Consider the following 18,182-nt stretch of genomic DNA (forward strand, 5'->3'; position numbering starts at 1 on the left):
ATCATTTCATTTTCTATATTAAATCTTCCAAGGGAATATTTTGGCATGCACTTCCTATCGATTTGTTCAAAAGCATGGAATTATTTCATAATTCTTTTTTGTCTTTAGAAAATTTTGAGATCATATCATTAATATCTAGGTCGAAAAGAGCTCTATTAAAAGAATTATTTATAAAGTCTTGTCACTCTCACTTAATAAATATCAAATTACTTTGTAAAGTCCATAACCATCAATTATGTAAAAACAACTACTTTCTCTCAACATCTTTATTATTTCTTTATTCTAATTTTTTAAAATGATACAAACACCTTTCTCACTAATTGTAAGCTAGTAGGAGGCAGAACCCCATTTGATGATGGATGTTATTGCTCAAATGATCATATCTTTCCCATTGTTAATTTCTTTACACTTTCTAATTGTATAGACAGTGACTTCAATGTTTGCTTCATTGATTGGGCCATGAGTTTTTGGTTGTTTCCTTTTAAACCACTAATATTGGACTATTTATTTCTCCAACTTTTCTAGTTTGATATTAAGAAATTATTCTATGCCAACAATTATTTTTCAAAATGTTAATTCAAAATTTTCAACCTTGATTCTTATAAAAGACACATAATGCTGACAGACATGAACAAAATTTTCAGCGAACAGAGAGTAATAGTTGCACAAGATGGCTCCATTACGAGACATGTGATACAAGAGACAAGGAAAAGTAAGTACTTTTAGAGTTCTTTGGAGTTGTGCAATTTAATTCAATTAACGTGCCAAATAACAACAAAGACTTTTATTTTGAAGTGACCATGTTTTGTCATCTACGTTGCAGGCAGGACACGAACTTATGCAGCTCTGCAGTCCATAATTTCACTTGCATGATTAGTTGTTGGGGCTGACGCTTGCTCCATTTGTGTTTTGTTGCTTACTAGTAGTTACTATTTTTGAATGGTTATTGGATGAGTACCTAGTACGCTTGATATTTGTGTGAAAGTATCCCTAATTTTTTAGGGTATTGGCTTAAATGTAAACTAAAGCTTTAAATAGATAAAGGAAGTATCAAAAGTTTGAAGAAAAAACAAAGTGTCCTCCTTATAACAATGTTATAGAAAAAACAAAGTGTCCTCCTTACAACATTTATAGTATACGGTTACTATATCTTTAAACAGATATCGACATTTTGACATGATCATGGATCCTACAGTATGAATTGTTGACATTCAGAAGTTAGAATGATAGCTATGTGTAGTTGAGTGGCATATGGAAGCAACCAAAAAAATGTAAAATTTGATGTATCCTTTAGGCCCCAATGAAGTTGGCTATAATCAATACATGTACACTTTGCCTAAGTAATCTTCATGCCATTTCATTTTAATTATATTGGTCTGATAGTGAAGAATTTGTACTGCTTTATAGAGATCATAAATTGAAATCTTGTAGAGATATGGTATTACATCTTGCATTAGAAACACACTTGGATGCCTCGTTCATCATTAGGGTGAGTGGTAGTGTCATATACTATAAGTCGTCTATAGATCCAAAAATAAATCACAAATATGGAAGATTATAAAAAGGTTTTCATTCTATTTCATTCCAACCTTCTTCTCTAAATCTCCCTACACATTTTTATTCAATGCATTGTGCTTGAAGTGAATAGGTGTTCATTGCTCTTGCTTTCTTATTATTCTCCCTCGTCTCCTGCCTTCAATCTCATTTCGTTCTATGATATGTATTTCATTTTTCTTCATTACTTGTTGCATGCATTTTCTTTTTTCTTTTTCCCTTTGTCATTCTCCTTTCATGTTTTGGGCCAATTATAATTTTCTCTGCTTTCTCGTCTATTTATTTACACTTTGGCTTGTGTCTTTTTTCATCTAATTTATTTATTCCAAAGCACACTATATTTCTTATTTGCTTCATAATTTCTCCTATCTTAATGAGTAGTCTCCTAAACTTTAGTTTAATTTTCAACTCTTGCTACTGAGTACACATTCCTACTATAGAGATTTTGTCATAGCCAATTTCCACAAAGGGAGTTTGTATGAACATCAACCTCATTTAGAGGATTATTGGGAGGACTATGCACACAGAGAGAAGTACAAAGAAAATACTAGATGCGACTAACTATAGAGCATATCAAAACTTCAAATTGCCACTATCAATTTCTAAGGAATGGATAGACGATGACTCTAAATCAACTGATCGAGCATATTATAATATTTATCATAACTCTCTCCCCAATATTCAATGGTCTACTAAATAAATTACATATTAATAATACACGACTTCCCGTGTCATAGAAAAATAAAGCCATGGATAAAAAAATAATGACAAAGGACTTGTCAATCCTTCTTCATCGAAAAGAATTCCTAGTAATGAATAAATTACATCTCAAAGGCTCCAACCAACTCAAGATTTGTTGGTGAAATAATCAATTCCAAGTATAGAAGAGAAAGAGAGAAACTTGAGGATTTTTAAAACAAAAGTAAAGAGCGTTAAAGTGAAGAGGATTCATCGACATCCTCTACAAAAAAACATACTAATGAACCTATGCTCCCATTCTACTATTACTAAAAAATTGTCAACTCTTAGTGCTACTACTCCTAATAATTAGTCCCTTATCTTTTACTAAATTGGTAAAAAATGAGTTTCAAATTCTTTCTTTAATAAATTATATCATTCTTTGCTAGGCAAATATTTTTCATCAAATTTTGCCCCCTTGACACCTAGTAACACTATTGCTACTGTTCAACCCAATTTGTCTCCTCCTTCTTTGAGAAAGGTTATGGAGAAGAAAATGAGATACACTCTATTGATGGACATTGAAGTGGACACAATATGCAAGTTACTACAAGATATACTTCAATTCAAAAAGGCCAAGAGAATGTCAAGAATGGTCTCTAATCTTACTTCTAAACACATAGTCCTAGAGATTTTCTACCCTATTTGAGACAAGGAAGAACACAAATTGACAAAAGAAGACTTTAGTTTAAGAAAAGTTGATATGGTTCTTGCAACTTTCAAAGGTGACATTTATCACACAAGTTTCTCAATAAGTATGTTATAAACAATGGTCAAGGTTGAAGAGAAAAAAGAACATAAGCTTATGAAAGAAGATGAATTCCTCTATCTCTTTTATTTCACCCATTTTACAAATAAATGATCAATCTATTGACCAAGTTCCAAGATTTCCTATAAAATGATTAGCTCCCAATAAATTAAGAGCATTCAACTTATCACTAAAGTAGTTGACAAATGGACTAATAAACTTATGTTTCAAAGTATAATGTACATTGAAAAGCTTGTGAAGGTTTTACACAAGTTTCAAATAAAATGAAACATTGAAATGCTCAATTGTAGAACATCAAGCTGGAAATGAATAATTTGGCTTTGATCTTTAAATAATTCGGTTTATCTAATTGTTGAAGGGATCATCAATCAACCTAAAGAAAATGGATTGATAGTTTAAGTCGATATGTTAGAGTGCAAGCTCTCTATGTTGGGAGAACTAGATACTAAAGTAAGAACAACCTTGGGATGGTGTCATTCTAATTTGAAGGATCTAAAACATAACTTGTAATCATGGAAGTAAGTATCCTTAAAGAGGATGCTGAAACATTTCATAAAAGTATTTTTTTTACCACAAAGTTTCACAAGTCTTACAAAAAAAACTATATACACAAACAATAAATGAAAAAGATTTAGGAATAATAAACTATATATTATTGTTAATGAATAGTATGTTCTTCTTATGTTGGGTATGTCAATGGTTAGATATTTTTCTTTTATATCAATTGGATAGTTCAAAAAAAAAAATGAATATTGTTCTAGATGACTTGTCTTTGAACAAGTGTTGTAGTGATGTCTATTTTAATGCTAATTTTTTTATTGGTGTTACGTAGAATCTTTGCATTATGTTTTACTATAATTCAAATTTGATCTTTTTCTTTAAAATCATTCTAGTTAAAAGATTCACCTTACTTTCTTTCTAGTTAAAAGAATTTGTGGTTTTCATTAATTGCATATTATGTGAAGGTAGTTTTTCCTTGTAAAACAAGAAAATGGTTAATATAAGATCTCATTATATCTAACACAACTGGCAGTTTCATTTGTCATTTGTATGGGTGATAGAGTTGAAAAATTTGTAAACTAATGCCAACAACTCGATATTGAGCTATTTGGATGATATTATTCAAGGACATAATAGTATCCACATATGAAGTTAGTCAAACAAATTTAGAGGGTTGAAATTGGAAGATTGATTAATATTAAAACTCCTTAAGGGGGTTTATAATCTATAACTAAGACTAAAATAATAATAAGTAGATTAAATATTGACATTGTATTATCCACCTTTTTAAATGAGAAAAAACTATCTTAAGTGAGGGAAAATCTATACCCACGAGGAATGGTTATATAAAATATACCATGAGTAAGAGGAGGAGAAGCAAGGAAACACTAAACTCTATCCCAAAAGAAGAAAATAGAGGACATACTTCCCAAATGGTTTGAAAATTTTAGAAATGTTGTGGACACTTTCCTATTGTATGTTATTGTTGAATTTGATGAAAGCTTAACCCCACAACTCCAAAGAATCACCTACATGCAAACTATCAGAATTAACAATGGGAAAGTAAACTCTAAGAAGTGGGTGGGCAATGAGAAGGTAAAACTGGAGTGGGGATGACACCCAGAAATCTTTACTACTACAGTTGTAAAGTGTATCCAACGAAAATTACAATTATTTGATCATAAACTATGGTCTACCCTATGAAAGATCGGCCCTATTAAAGGCTTACAAAGACTGTTAAATCTTACCCTTTTAAAGGATTTCAACACCCTGCTAAAAGTGTGCCTTGTTAGAGGACTTAAACTTACGATAAAACAAGCACCCTATTAAAGGATTTAGAAAATCCTATTAAGACTACTCTGTTAAGAGATTTTCATTGATTCACCTATTAGAATGTTTCAGCCTTGATCCTTTGGTTAGCACCTCTCTAATAGATATTATATCTCCTCTTTCTTGATGTGTACTTGATCCTCCTGATCAGATTATCTCTTCTATCCTCTAACTTCTATGCTCTGTTCTCTCTAATGAATTATGCAATTCATATTTACGTCATAAACTCCATAGTCACCATGAATGATCTCTCTGCATTTAGCATTCAACCTTCTCTTCTCATCTGCACATGGAAACTCTTTAGGGTTTTCCCTCCTTAAGAAGACCTAGGTGAGCTAGGGTTAGGTAGGAATCAATGATTGTGATTCATTCATTTTGCCACTTAATACATCTTTTTCTTTGATTGGTTACATGTACTACATAGGGATTATCAATATACCTTCATATACATCTTGTAAAATCGTAAAACAATCCTTAAGTCAGCCCAAAAATGGTTTAGACAGGAGGTTGTGCCATTACAAACAACTATGCCAAAGATTGTTTACTCAACATTTGAAAGCTCTAATGCTCGGCATTCACTATATCCTTAATGTTGTAACTTGACTCCTAAATAACTCAACATCCTCTTTTTTACGTGGCATCTGAATCACTTAGCATATATGACTTTCTCTACTCTTGACTGACTCGGCACATACCATCTGCTTGGCACATACCAGTTCTCGGCACTAACTATGTATATTGCTTGGCATACACTACTTACTCGATACATACTACATTCTGTTAAGTAATGACTTAAGTGTTTTGTCACTGTGTTATCAAAACCAAAATGAGATCAACAATCTCCCCCTTTGACATGAGTGGAAAAAACACTTTGTCATGCATATACAATCATAACTCAAATATTTTTTATACATTACTTGGCTCTCATACAAAATTACAAAATTTGCAAAACTAATGACATAATTGTCATACCATATTTCTCCAAAAATTTATAACTCCCCCGAAGTTGATACTTCCTTTCTATAACTATTTTTTTTACTCATGTTGAGTAAGTGTGTGATCTTTTGATGTCCCCTATTTCTACATGAATACATTGTTTTATACATTTGTTAATCTGCAAAAATCTTATTGTCCCTTTTATTCACTATCCCCCGTTTTTGACACTTATATCATGGGTGGTACACTTATAGTGTGTTTTTCCAAACACGTTTTGTGGACCTCCATAATTATTTTTAGTGTTGCATCCTAGTTATTGCATGCTACCTCTAGAGATCAGTATTGAACATCTAGCTAGGCAACAAGGTCAAATAGGCCATCATGTGTTGAAAGTTGATTATCTTTCTTCATCAATGTTCTAGTGAAGGCTAGTTCCTTATGCAATACTTCCATGTGTGGCTTCAATATGGACTAGATACTAATCAAGGTAGCCCTTATGTTTTTATCTTGTGATTGTAATGCAGCTAGCTTACCTTAAGTAGAGAGTAGTCTTTGGAACTGAGTTTGGCTTTGACTAGGAGATAGTTTCAATGTTGTACCTATGGACTATAGATTTCCTTACAGCTGGTCAATAGCCCTTTGTACTTCTTGTGTGAAAAAATTCACATCACAAAGCTTTGTGTATAGACAAAATATATTCTCCAACACCTTTTTCACATCCTCCATTTTGGTTTCTAAGTCAACCTATCTTAATGCAATAGCACTAGAAATATGTTCAAGAATTTTAGAATAAAACTTCCTTTCAGACCATTCCAAGAGTTTGGTGTTTGCCTCCAAGTCTTCATCACTGATCTTCTCAACAATATTTACTCGTTTCTCAAGAATAGGTTTCTCTTCATTATGGGCTAGGAGGCTAAGAGCATTAAGAAATATGTCTTTTATTTCATGAAGAACTTGCTTCTTCTTGTGCTCCCTGTGTTTCTCCCTATGTAAAGCTTCCTATAGAATGCTAATTTTTTGAATGGTGATTGTTGTAAGATCAAACATTTGAAGTTCAATCACCTCATCAAGACTTACAACTCCATAAGATATATCTTTGGATCTTCTGGATGTATCTACACTTGGCCTTGATATTTGCAATGGGGTGGCATGAGTTCTCTGGCCTTGAAGAACTTGACTACTTGTATGAGTAATAGAAACTAGTAGAGTGACTAGAGTCTATATGGCAACTTGTTCCTCTGTAGTAATAGTCACCTTCAATTCTTTAGACTTGTCAATCTGACTTGTCTCTTCTTGCTTTTCACCTTAAGTTTGTGATTTAGGTGCAGGACTTGCTTCCTAACCTAGTTTAACTTCACTTCCATCCTTCTTAACAATAAGTAAGGCTTTCTTATGAAAAATGAATGGCACTAGAGGTAATGCAACTGGTGTTGTAATAAAACCTTGTTGTTCAGTGCTTGCATTGTGTTCTATTGGAACTTTTACCTCTAGGAGCACACTAGATGTGTCAATTTTCTTCTCCCCTCTTGATGCCATCTCTGCCTTTTAAATTTATTTTGTTCTCACAAATACAAAATTTGAGCATAATTTAGTTGCCATGGTGGAACCTTTAAAATCTTCTTCAAATCATCATCTGTCAGGAGATTGATGTTCTGAATAGAATTTTCAGAAACATCCTTGATTTTTACTAAGTTCTGCTGACTTACTTGGTATACATGTGGAGGACTGGCACTCAGTACTTGTACCTCAAGTACACTTTGATTATCCTTCTACTCATCTTCAACTATGGCCTCTTCTCCTACTATTTCCTCAGTGCCTTCCACATGACCATCCTTGTTTGATACATCTTTTGTAGTCTCTGCTACATGTTGCTCATCTTTCTTAGGATTTTGCATTTCTTGCTCACTTATCTCTGTTATTAGTAGGAATGGGTAACTTGTAAATAGATCTCCATATAGCTTTACTCTTAGTTACCACATCCTCTATAATCTTCTTCAATATACAAAATGCTCTATATTTTGGAGTAAATTTACCTTTGTGCAACTCCATAGCCCCATCTATCATTTTCTTTGGCAATTCAAGCATGACATGGGCTAAAGTGGAAATACTCAAGTTCTTTGTATTATGTTTATTGTTAGAACCATGATGCATTTTTAGGTTCTATTAATACAAATTTAATACTTGATAATGAGGTTACCTAGGTGGTAAAGAATATTTTACATCTATCGTCTATGATAAGTTGTGATAAAATCACGTTAAAGAAAAGAGAAGACTCTTGACTTGCCTAAATATAGAAATAACAAGCAACAAGAATAAAATTATGATGCAATCAGAGATTGGTGTGACAAAAAAAATTGAAATCAAGAATAAAGGATCTTGTAACAAGTTTTATGTATTCTCTTATGTGTATTTTTCATTGAATACTTGATAAGCCCAATGACCTAGAAGATGTGCTTAAGAACATATTCTTAGTTCCTTGAAGATTGCACACATATTGTTAAATTAAATCATTTTCATATTTCATAAAGGTTAATTCTATGTTAAAATTTTACAAGATAAAGAATTTATAGTCTTATTTTAAGTTACATTTTTTAAAATGACGAGTAATCTAGAAACATCTAATGATTAATTAATAAAATTAAAATTTATTGCTTATCAATATGACATATGAATTAAATTGAATCATATAAAAGGGTATTTGCAAAAGAATATAAAACACGAATATAAAGTATTTTCTTGTAATTTGATCTCAATCAATAAAAAATATGAATATATTTTTTTGAGAAATTTTGTTTTATTTACTTTTCTCTTACAAAATGATAATTTTCTTAATGAAGATTCATAGTAGAAAGAAGGGTGCATGCACCAAAGTTCATGCCTTCATGTTTTTATGGTTGACTGAAATAGTATTGCATGAAGGGAAAATTAAATTAGTTACAATTTTTAGCAAAAACTTGGTGACGATAAACTTTTTCAGCTACTTTGAGCCTAAAAGTACAGAGTTGTCAAACAAACACTTCAATCATATAATTGGAAAAGAAGGAAAATATAGATTTATAAATAGAAAGGAAGGAAAATATAGATTTATAGATAGAAAGGAAGTATACGGAGAGAGAGAATGATATGTTATTATAAAGACAAGTAAAGGTACAATAATAAAGAGAGTTGAAGAGAACTTGAAAAATATTAATAATTTTATTATTTTAAGAAATATATAAATAACAATAAAAATTATATTATATGAATGAACTACTCATTTCTAACAATTCAATTATAAGTCAAAATATGTAATTTTAAAAAAAATTATTGATTACTTAAATCAAAGTATCAAAATATGTAGTAAGTTTGAGGGGTGGTATTAATGGTATAAAAAAAATTGAGCAAAATTGTAAAACAGTAGCTAGTAAAACATAGTGTAAACTTTTTTTTAAAAACATTTTACAGTTGTCAAAAATAAATATCAATGTAAAGATTGCAAATTAATTGGATTATTAAAATAGCTAATGTATTTTTTTTTGGGAGAAATACAAGCTATAATTGCCTTTAACTTTTGATTGGTAAATTACAAATGAACAAAATTGAGGAAGGATCGTATCTATGTCTCAAATATGAGCTGAAATTTAATCGTAATATTTTATAGTATTAAATGGGTTGGTGCTTATGCCTCATTTTAGCTTGTGCTTGGTTTCAACTATTAAAACAAAATTCTTATATGTTTGAATTTACATAGTTTATGGTTAGTTTAAGTAAAATGCATTTTTAAAATAGAAACCTATTTATATTTTTTGATGGATAATTACACTTAAAATTTCTTTAATTATTTGTGATATAGACATCATCCATTTATCTCTACTTCCTATTTGTCACCATCTCCCCCTTATTCCACTCTCTTTGACGTGCCCCCCTCTCGCACTCTCTCTCTCTCTCTCTCACACACACACACACACACACACCATAACCATCATCATCATACCTATCTATCTGGAACCCTAATGATACCCTAATTATTTAAGATAGTTTATAAAGAAGAAGTCATATGAATTTATAGAGTTAAATGTTTTTAAGTTGTATAAAAAAATATTTAACTCTATATTTGAACTTGGTAAGATAGCTAGTAAAATATATTGTAAATTTAAAGAAATAACATTTTACAAATTACAAAAATAAACAGCAACGTAAAACTAATCATAAATATATTTAAAATAAGAAATATAAAACATTTAACTCAATATTTGAGTGAAATATCTAAATTATATAACATAAAAAGCATTTAACTCTATAAATTCATATGACTTCTTCTTTTATAAACTATCTTAAATAATAAATGTATTTAAAATAAGAAATATAAAATATTTAACTCTATATTTTTATATTAGAAATAAGGAGATCAAAATTACAAGAGATCACAGAGAATCAAAGTTCAGAGGCCAAGCCTCACACCATCAAAAATAAAGTATATACAACGAAACAACAAAACAAAATCATAGACCATGACACCAAGAAAAGCTCATCAACTTAGATGTCCACCCAAGCTATCCAGCCCAAGGGGCCATCCATCCACACCATGCTTTTCGGATCTTGAATTTGATTCTGCATGTAAACCATCTCACTAGAAGCATTGTGAGGTCTTCTTTTAATCTCATTGCTAAAACTACTAAATGTTTGATTGAAAACATGTATGTTATCCAAGTGCAACCTCCAGAAGTATCCATAATTAACCTCATTCACAAAAAAGGTAGCATGATCGTCCTTGAGTAGCCTTTTGAATTTAGCCTTGTTGATTTTCATGGTCATCTGAATTTGTGAAAAAAATTTAAAATAAGTGAGACTTCGAAAAACCTCAGTAAGCATTCTGGGGATATTTTGAAACCTTTCTTCATTTCTGCACTTCCAAATTTGCCATAAAATGTAAGATGAGGTAATATCCCAAAACATATTAACATCTTTTCTAGCATTAAGGATAAAGCTAGTAATAACTTCAAAAATACTAAAATTAGAAGGGATAGAAATACCAAACATTAACCAAACCTCTTTGGCAAAAGTGCACTCAAAGAAAATATGCTTTCCCGTTTCTGGGGTTCTACAAATGCTGCAATAGTTAATATCAGAGAAGGAGTTCCTAATAGGCAACTTATTAAGAATAAGTAACCATTTAAAACTTTTAATTTTAGGATCAATAGAACTTTTCCAAAGATAATCAAAAACCTTCATCCAAGAAGAAATATCCAAATCAGTAATCCAAATATTGTTAATATGATTGATTATGTCAACATTATAATTTAAAACAAAATAAATATTCTTCACTTTAAGTTTGGAGGTGATGATACCATCAAGCCATTTTATCTTCAAATAACTATTAGAGTCCACATGACATAGGGTAGGGATATCATTACTAGCTTTAACAATCATACTATAAGTCTTTTTATGAGATTTAGGAAGTTTAAATTTATTCTTTAAAGCATCCCAAGGGATAAGTCCGTCCATTTCAAAGATATCAATGAATTGCTTGATTCCAAGGTTAGCCCAATACTTAGCCGAGCACCCTTGGGTAAGAGCAAGGGGTTTATTACCAAGCTTAAGGTTCCACCAAATGGATCTTTCACCATGGAGGGTTTTATTATCATAGAATTCTTTGTTAGTGATGAATTTCCTAACATGGTTCCAGGCTTTCCAGATGGATTTAAAAACTGTCGAGCCTTGAACTATAATAGGAAATGCACCACAAATGAAATCAGTGAGAGGAAGATTTTTCCAAAATTTAGCATTTTTAGGATATCCCCTCTCAATATTATTACGAATCAAAACTTTCCAAGGATCACCTCCCTCTAAGGCATGAAAGATCCATTTGGAGGCTAAAGAAAGACCACAGAGTCTTAGATCTTTCAACCCAAGGCCCCCAAGGAGCTTATCAACATGACACCGATTCCAATTGACAGAATGCAACTTTTTATTTCTCTTCCCATCAGACCAAAGACAATTTCTAATAGCTTTCTGGATTTCCAAAACTTGGTAGTCATTAAACATCCAAGTAGAGGCATAATATATATTGTAAGAAGACAAAATCTTTTGGTAAACTTGGATTCTTCCAGCAAGAGATAGAGACCTATTGTGCCACTTGTTTAGCTTATTATGGATCTTATCCTTGACCCAACCCCACATCTCTTTTAAAGAGGGATCAACAGAGAAAGGGATACCCAAGTATCTAACAATTTTAGAGGGACCACCCCATTGGAAATCACATTTACTAAACCAATTAGGAGGTTGATCATTCCAACCAAGACAAATAGATTTGGCATGAGATAATCTAGCTCCAGAAATTTTATAGAAGAAGTTAAGTTTATTGATCATGGCAACAAAATTCTCTTCAGAGGATTCATGAAACAGAGAAGTATCATCAGCAAACTGACAATTTATAATCTCCTTATTATTAGGAAGGATTATTCCTTTAACAACGGGGGATAAAGTGTTGTCCCTAAGAATATAAAAAAGAGCTTCAAAGGCAATAACAAAAAGAGCGGGAGCAAGAGGGCACCCTTGCCGAATCGATCTTCCCAAAGGGAAAGGGGTAGACAGGGATCCGTTGATATCAACTTGAGCATAAGCATCCTTGAGAAGAGTTTTAACAATACCACAACAGAAAGACGGGAAACCAAAAGCCTCGAGCATCATGTTAATAAAATTCCATTCAATTCTGTCATAAGCCTTTTCAAAATCCAACAAAAACATAGAAACATTTTGCTTAGTATGCTTAGCCCAATTAAGAGCTTCCCAACTAGTAATAAGATTCTCTAATATATATCTACCCTTCACAAAACTAGTTTGGGTAGGGAAAACAAATTTGGGGAGAATAGCTTCAAGCCTAGTTGACATAATCTTAGCCAAAATTTTATAAGAAACGTTTAAAAGAGTTATAGGTCTCCAATTCTTAATAAGGGATTTATCACCTTCCTTAGGTATGAGTTTAATAATTCCAGAATTAATATCCCTACCTAGGGTTCCAACATCGATGGCTTCATTATAAATATTAATTAAGACTTTGCTAATCCATTTATTGTTAGCCTTGTAGAATTCTGCAGGCAGCCCGTCAGGCCCAGGAGCTCTATCATTATTAAGGGAATTGATTGAATTCTCAATTTCCTCAATAGACAAGGGCTGCTCTAGAATAGAAGCGTCCTCGGCTGAGATCCTTTTAGGAAAAAGATTCTTATAGTGATCTCTAAGGGCCCTAGCCTCTTGAGTATCCTCTGAAGTAAATTTTTTTTTTATAGAATTCAGCAAATTCAGTCTTGATAATATCAATATCAGTAATAAGATGATTGTTAATAAGCAGTTTATCAATAGATTCTTTAGCTTGCTTATGTTTAATAAGATTAAAGAAAAAATTACTACCTCTATCCCCATAATGTAACCAATGGGCTCTTGAACGAATTCTCGCCCCCAAAGCTTTTTGATGTTGATGTTTTCTGAGAGCATTCTTAGCATGGGCAAGCTGGTGACTGAGATAAGAATCATCCGGGTTATTTTGGATATCCATTTCAGCATTATAAAGATTATTATTAAGCCAAGATTCCTTAAATCTATAATCTTTGGCCTTCTTTTGACCAATAGTTCTTAAAAAATTCTGCCAGGTAGAAACATCAAGACTCCACCTACGGATATAGGATAAAGAGGGAAAATGAGACTCATTGATGAGTCTTATAATGGAAATGGCAGCAAGAACGTCATTATCCTCTAGATGGTTAGTATTGAGAATGAATTTATGGTTAGAATGATTGCTATAACTAGGTGAGCAACCAAGATTGACAGATATAGAAATAGGGTGGTGATCCGAAAGAGTGGTAGGCGAGACAAGCACCAAGTTATTATTCTTATCCGGAATCACAGAAAAGAAATTGCTATTAAGATAGAATCTATCAAATCTAGAGTAGATTCTATACTGACCCTTCTGAAAATTACACCAAGTAAACCAGAGGCCAGGGTTATTATTCTTGCTTCCCTTTAAAGGATCAAAAAGGGATTTAGCCCTTTTAAAGTTGTTCCAATTAAATCTTTCCTTCTCTTTCCAAGAGAAAGGGAGACCTCCCAGTTTATCCTCTTGATTCTTTATCATATTGAAATCACCCCAAACATCCAGGGAATGTCAGGAAGCGAGCTGAGCCAAGACCAAAACTTAGTCCTTTCCATATAATCATTGGCAGCATAAATAGAACATATACCAAAATCCATATCATTATGACTAAAGATCAACCAAATAGCTCTATTACAAGGTGAAAAACCAAAACTTTTAATTTTAGGTCCCCATTTGGGGCTGAGCAAGATCGCCACTCCCCCTCTACCCTGAGGGTGATTAGTGGAGAATTTGATAGCATCTCTCCAGATAAAATTAAGATTGGATTCAAGATTGAATCCAGTAGACTTAATTTCTTGAAGCATAATCATAATTTGATTAAAATATCTATATTTGAACTTGGTAAGAAAAGTAGATAGTGATAATTAATGTTGATTAGACATTCATTTGTGAAGTGGAAGATAAAAATGATTGTTTTGTAAAAAGTTAATCCACTTGTCACAAATGTGAAAAAGATAAAGTTGTAATTAATGCATTCATTAATACATGATAGAGTTGTTAGAAAATATTTGTATTTTTGTTTGAGAAAATTAAAAATTTTCATTGCCAAAAATAAAATGGTCCAATAGAATGAACGAAAAATGTGATTTATAAAATAATGAAAAAATTGGAAAAAGATATAAATATTTGAAGTTTCTTTTAATCTTTTAGATCCTATCAATTGATTGGTCAGTTAAATTGAAAAAGTGAACTGAATGAAAACAATAGTATCCTGTCATAGGCAAGAACTAATAACGTAGAAAATCATTAAAAAATGGGTTAATTTGGTGCATCCTAGTCACATAGATTAGTGATTCTATTAAATGTCATTCAAATCCATTTATCCTTTAATTCATTTATAAATTTATACTTGACATGTCATTTGATTGGTAGTCACTTATAGTCACCCCATCAGATCATAATCATGAAAAGAGTATTTGTATTAAGGGAGAATTGTATTTCATAATTAGGTGGTGTACTTTTAACTCTAAAAACTAGCTGTTGTTTAGTGATTACATTATAATAAAAAATTTAAAGTTGAAATTTATTTTAATTTGGTTTTGTGCGCTTAAAGATATAGATTTTATTTTATTTTGTAAAAATGAATTAAGCATGTTGGATTTGATTTTATGTATAAATTTGACATGGTTAGTTAAAACGTGTTTCTAATTTTTTTACACGTGCTTAAAGAAAGTTGCATTATTAAGAATTTAGTGGATACTCTCTAGTCAAATATTTATGCAATGTGATTTTGATCATGATAAATAAAGATTAAAGACAATAAGGGATTATCATGCAAATTGATAATGCAACTATGATGTTCTTGTATGGAAGTTCGTTAATAATCACTTAGTATGTTTTAATCAATATAATATATTAACATGCATTTTTCAGTCCCTGCCTATATACAGGCAAGGAACTAATGTTCCCAAATGCTTTTCACAATTAATTTTTGTAATCAAAACTGCTAGATTTCTAAGGTCGAAAAATCATTTTATTTTTTAATTAATTTCTAATCGGTAATTCCTCTTTTTTCATTGGCTAATAACAATTTTGGTAGGGGTTAATTTGATTTATTGATGCTAAAAATTTAAAAAATAAATATCTAGATGCTTCTTCCAAATTCCAAACACTTTGGAAGGCTCTCAAATCAAATTTAGAAGGTTCTCTCAAACCAGTTGCATCCATTAAGTTACCATCAAAGTACCTTCCAGCCACCAGGCAGGAGAGGTAGTGACAAAGAGATCTTCAACCGGTGATGCTTTGATCTTCTCGGTTGGTGCAGAAGTCTCATGAACATTGCTCATCACAATCTGAAGACACTCTATACAATGAACACCTCTAGCCTAATCTATGTTTTTTCCTTTTCAAACTGTGAAATCCTCCATGCCCAGCCAAATTCTTGTATAACCTTAAGATGTGTTATTTTATATCTACTTTTGGAACATGATTATAGAAATAAAAGGTGTCTACTTCTTGAGCAAAAATAATGCAATAGAGTACACGGGAACGACTCCACGTGCAGGAATGGTGACCATCATGGCCATAAAAAGCAAGAAGAACATTTGCATCCAGAAACTGACCATGTATTCTCAAGTTAGGTTAAATGAAAACAACGAAGTTTTGTTTTCTTATTTTATGTACAAGAAAAATATTATAATAGAAATTGTGAAACTTGCATTTTATCTTATTAAATGTAAACAAATTTATATATATGGATGGAATGACCAATAATTTAAAATAGCGGAACTTTAATTGGCATATATATTTATTTTTAAGAATTATTTGAATAAAAGCTACTGAACTATAATTGAAACACAAAGTGCCTTGTAATTGTAATGACATGATTCAAAATCTTCATTTAAAATAAAATAAAATAAAAAATTATTTAATTATTTTTACTATATTTAAATTGTCAAATATTTGTTTTAGTCCCTACCAATATATAGTAGGGAACTAATGGTTTCAATTGTTAATTCTAATCAGTCTCACAATAAAAGTTGTTAAGCTCAATTTTATTTTTAAGTTAATTTGTAATTTATTGATTTCTTTTTTATTAGTTTTACTTATTATTTTATAAATATAATGAGTTCTATTCTTCTTTTTTTTCAATATAAATACGTTTAAAAATCTAAAATTTTATCCAATAGAATAACTAATTCTTGAATACTAACTAACAAAAAAAATCATTAAATTTTTCTTTTCCATTTCCTTTCTTCTTTTCGTTTAATAATTCCAACTAGTACCTTCTATATTTTATGATTTTTTTATTTTTCAAAGCTACTTGAATAAATTTTTATAAGATTTTGCATTTAGTGAGGGAATTTTTGTATCTTTTTTTTAACACACACAAGATAAGGGCTCACTTGGAAATTTAGAATTCTCTATATAGTTTGTTTGAGTATAGGCTAAAGTTCTATATATGTGCTTTCTAACACTCACACAAGGTAGGGGCTCATTAATTTCTACTATTTTTTAAAGTTGATTAGAGAGTTATTTGGAAATGGGCAAACTATGAGGCTTCAAAATTTAGATTTAATCAATTTATTTTTTATTTTCCTAAACTTTTTGTTTCAATATTCAAAAACAAATTTCTTTATTACAATTTTGAGTTTAAGCATTAAAACACAAATAGATTTCCCTTTAAAAAAAACTAGAATGATTAACAAAGACATAAAAATAATTTATCTTCCAACCCTTCCATAAGGCAGGGACTCAAGCTCTTCCAGAGCTCTTGTTTAATAATAAATCAATGTAAAGTAAATTAGCACACAACAATTAATTTAAAAATGAATATAAACTAATTAAAAATAAATAAATTTAGAAGTTTGCAATTTAAATCTAAATATAAGAATTGACACCCAAAATTTAAAATAAGTGATATACAATACAACTTGTTTCAAATTAAACTAGATTCTAAACATCCAATTTGTTTAATTGAATTGACAAAAAAAACTACAAAAGAATTTTCATTATATTTATTGAAACAAAGCAAAAAAATAATAATTAAGCATATTATTATTATTGGATGTCAAATAAACATTTTTATTATTACAAAACAATCCATATAGATCTAGGGTAAGGAAACAAAATCCTACAATTGCAATACAAAATAGAAACATTAGTTGTCTTAACTTTTGAAGTTTATCATACATTGTAACTATTTAGAGCAAAGGTATCTTCCAAAGTCATAATATTTAAAACTTTATTTATTGAAGTAATTTTTTATCCTATCATCTATAACAAAACACCAAGCATTTATTTATATGAAACAATAAAGTCTTATAATTATATAATATCCAATCTTTATTTCTATCATTATATTTCTATAATAGTGTGATGTTGATAGTTTCTTATGATGGTCTATTTTCGTATTGATAGATTGTAAAATAATACAAATAAAAGATGTCATAATAATACAATCTAACTAACAATCTCTAAAGTTATTTTCAACCAAATACATTTCAATTACATGTCCTTAAAAGACATCGACAAAGAGAATCACAAATATAAGGCAACAATAATTACAAGATAGTACAACAATATTTTTTAATAAACTACATCTCAAATTGTAATAAAAAACTGAAACTCTAAACAACGTACATCCTTAGACCATACTATCCACTCCATTTCAACACCCTCAAACTATTGTTTTTAAAATTGACAACACCCTTAATATATATTCTCATAAATATTATGAAAAAAATCCATCTTGACCTACTATGCACTCCATTTCAACACCTCAAA

This window comes from Cupressus sempervirens, chromosome 2 (assembly GCF_028749045.1).
Source record: "Cupressus sempervirens isolate cs-2001-9-10 chromosome 2, ASM2874904v1, whole genome shotgun sequence".
Classification (NCBI taxonomy): Eukaryota; Viridiplantae; Streptophyta; class Pinopsida; order Cupressales; family Cupressaceae; genus Cupressus; species Cupressus sempervirens.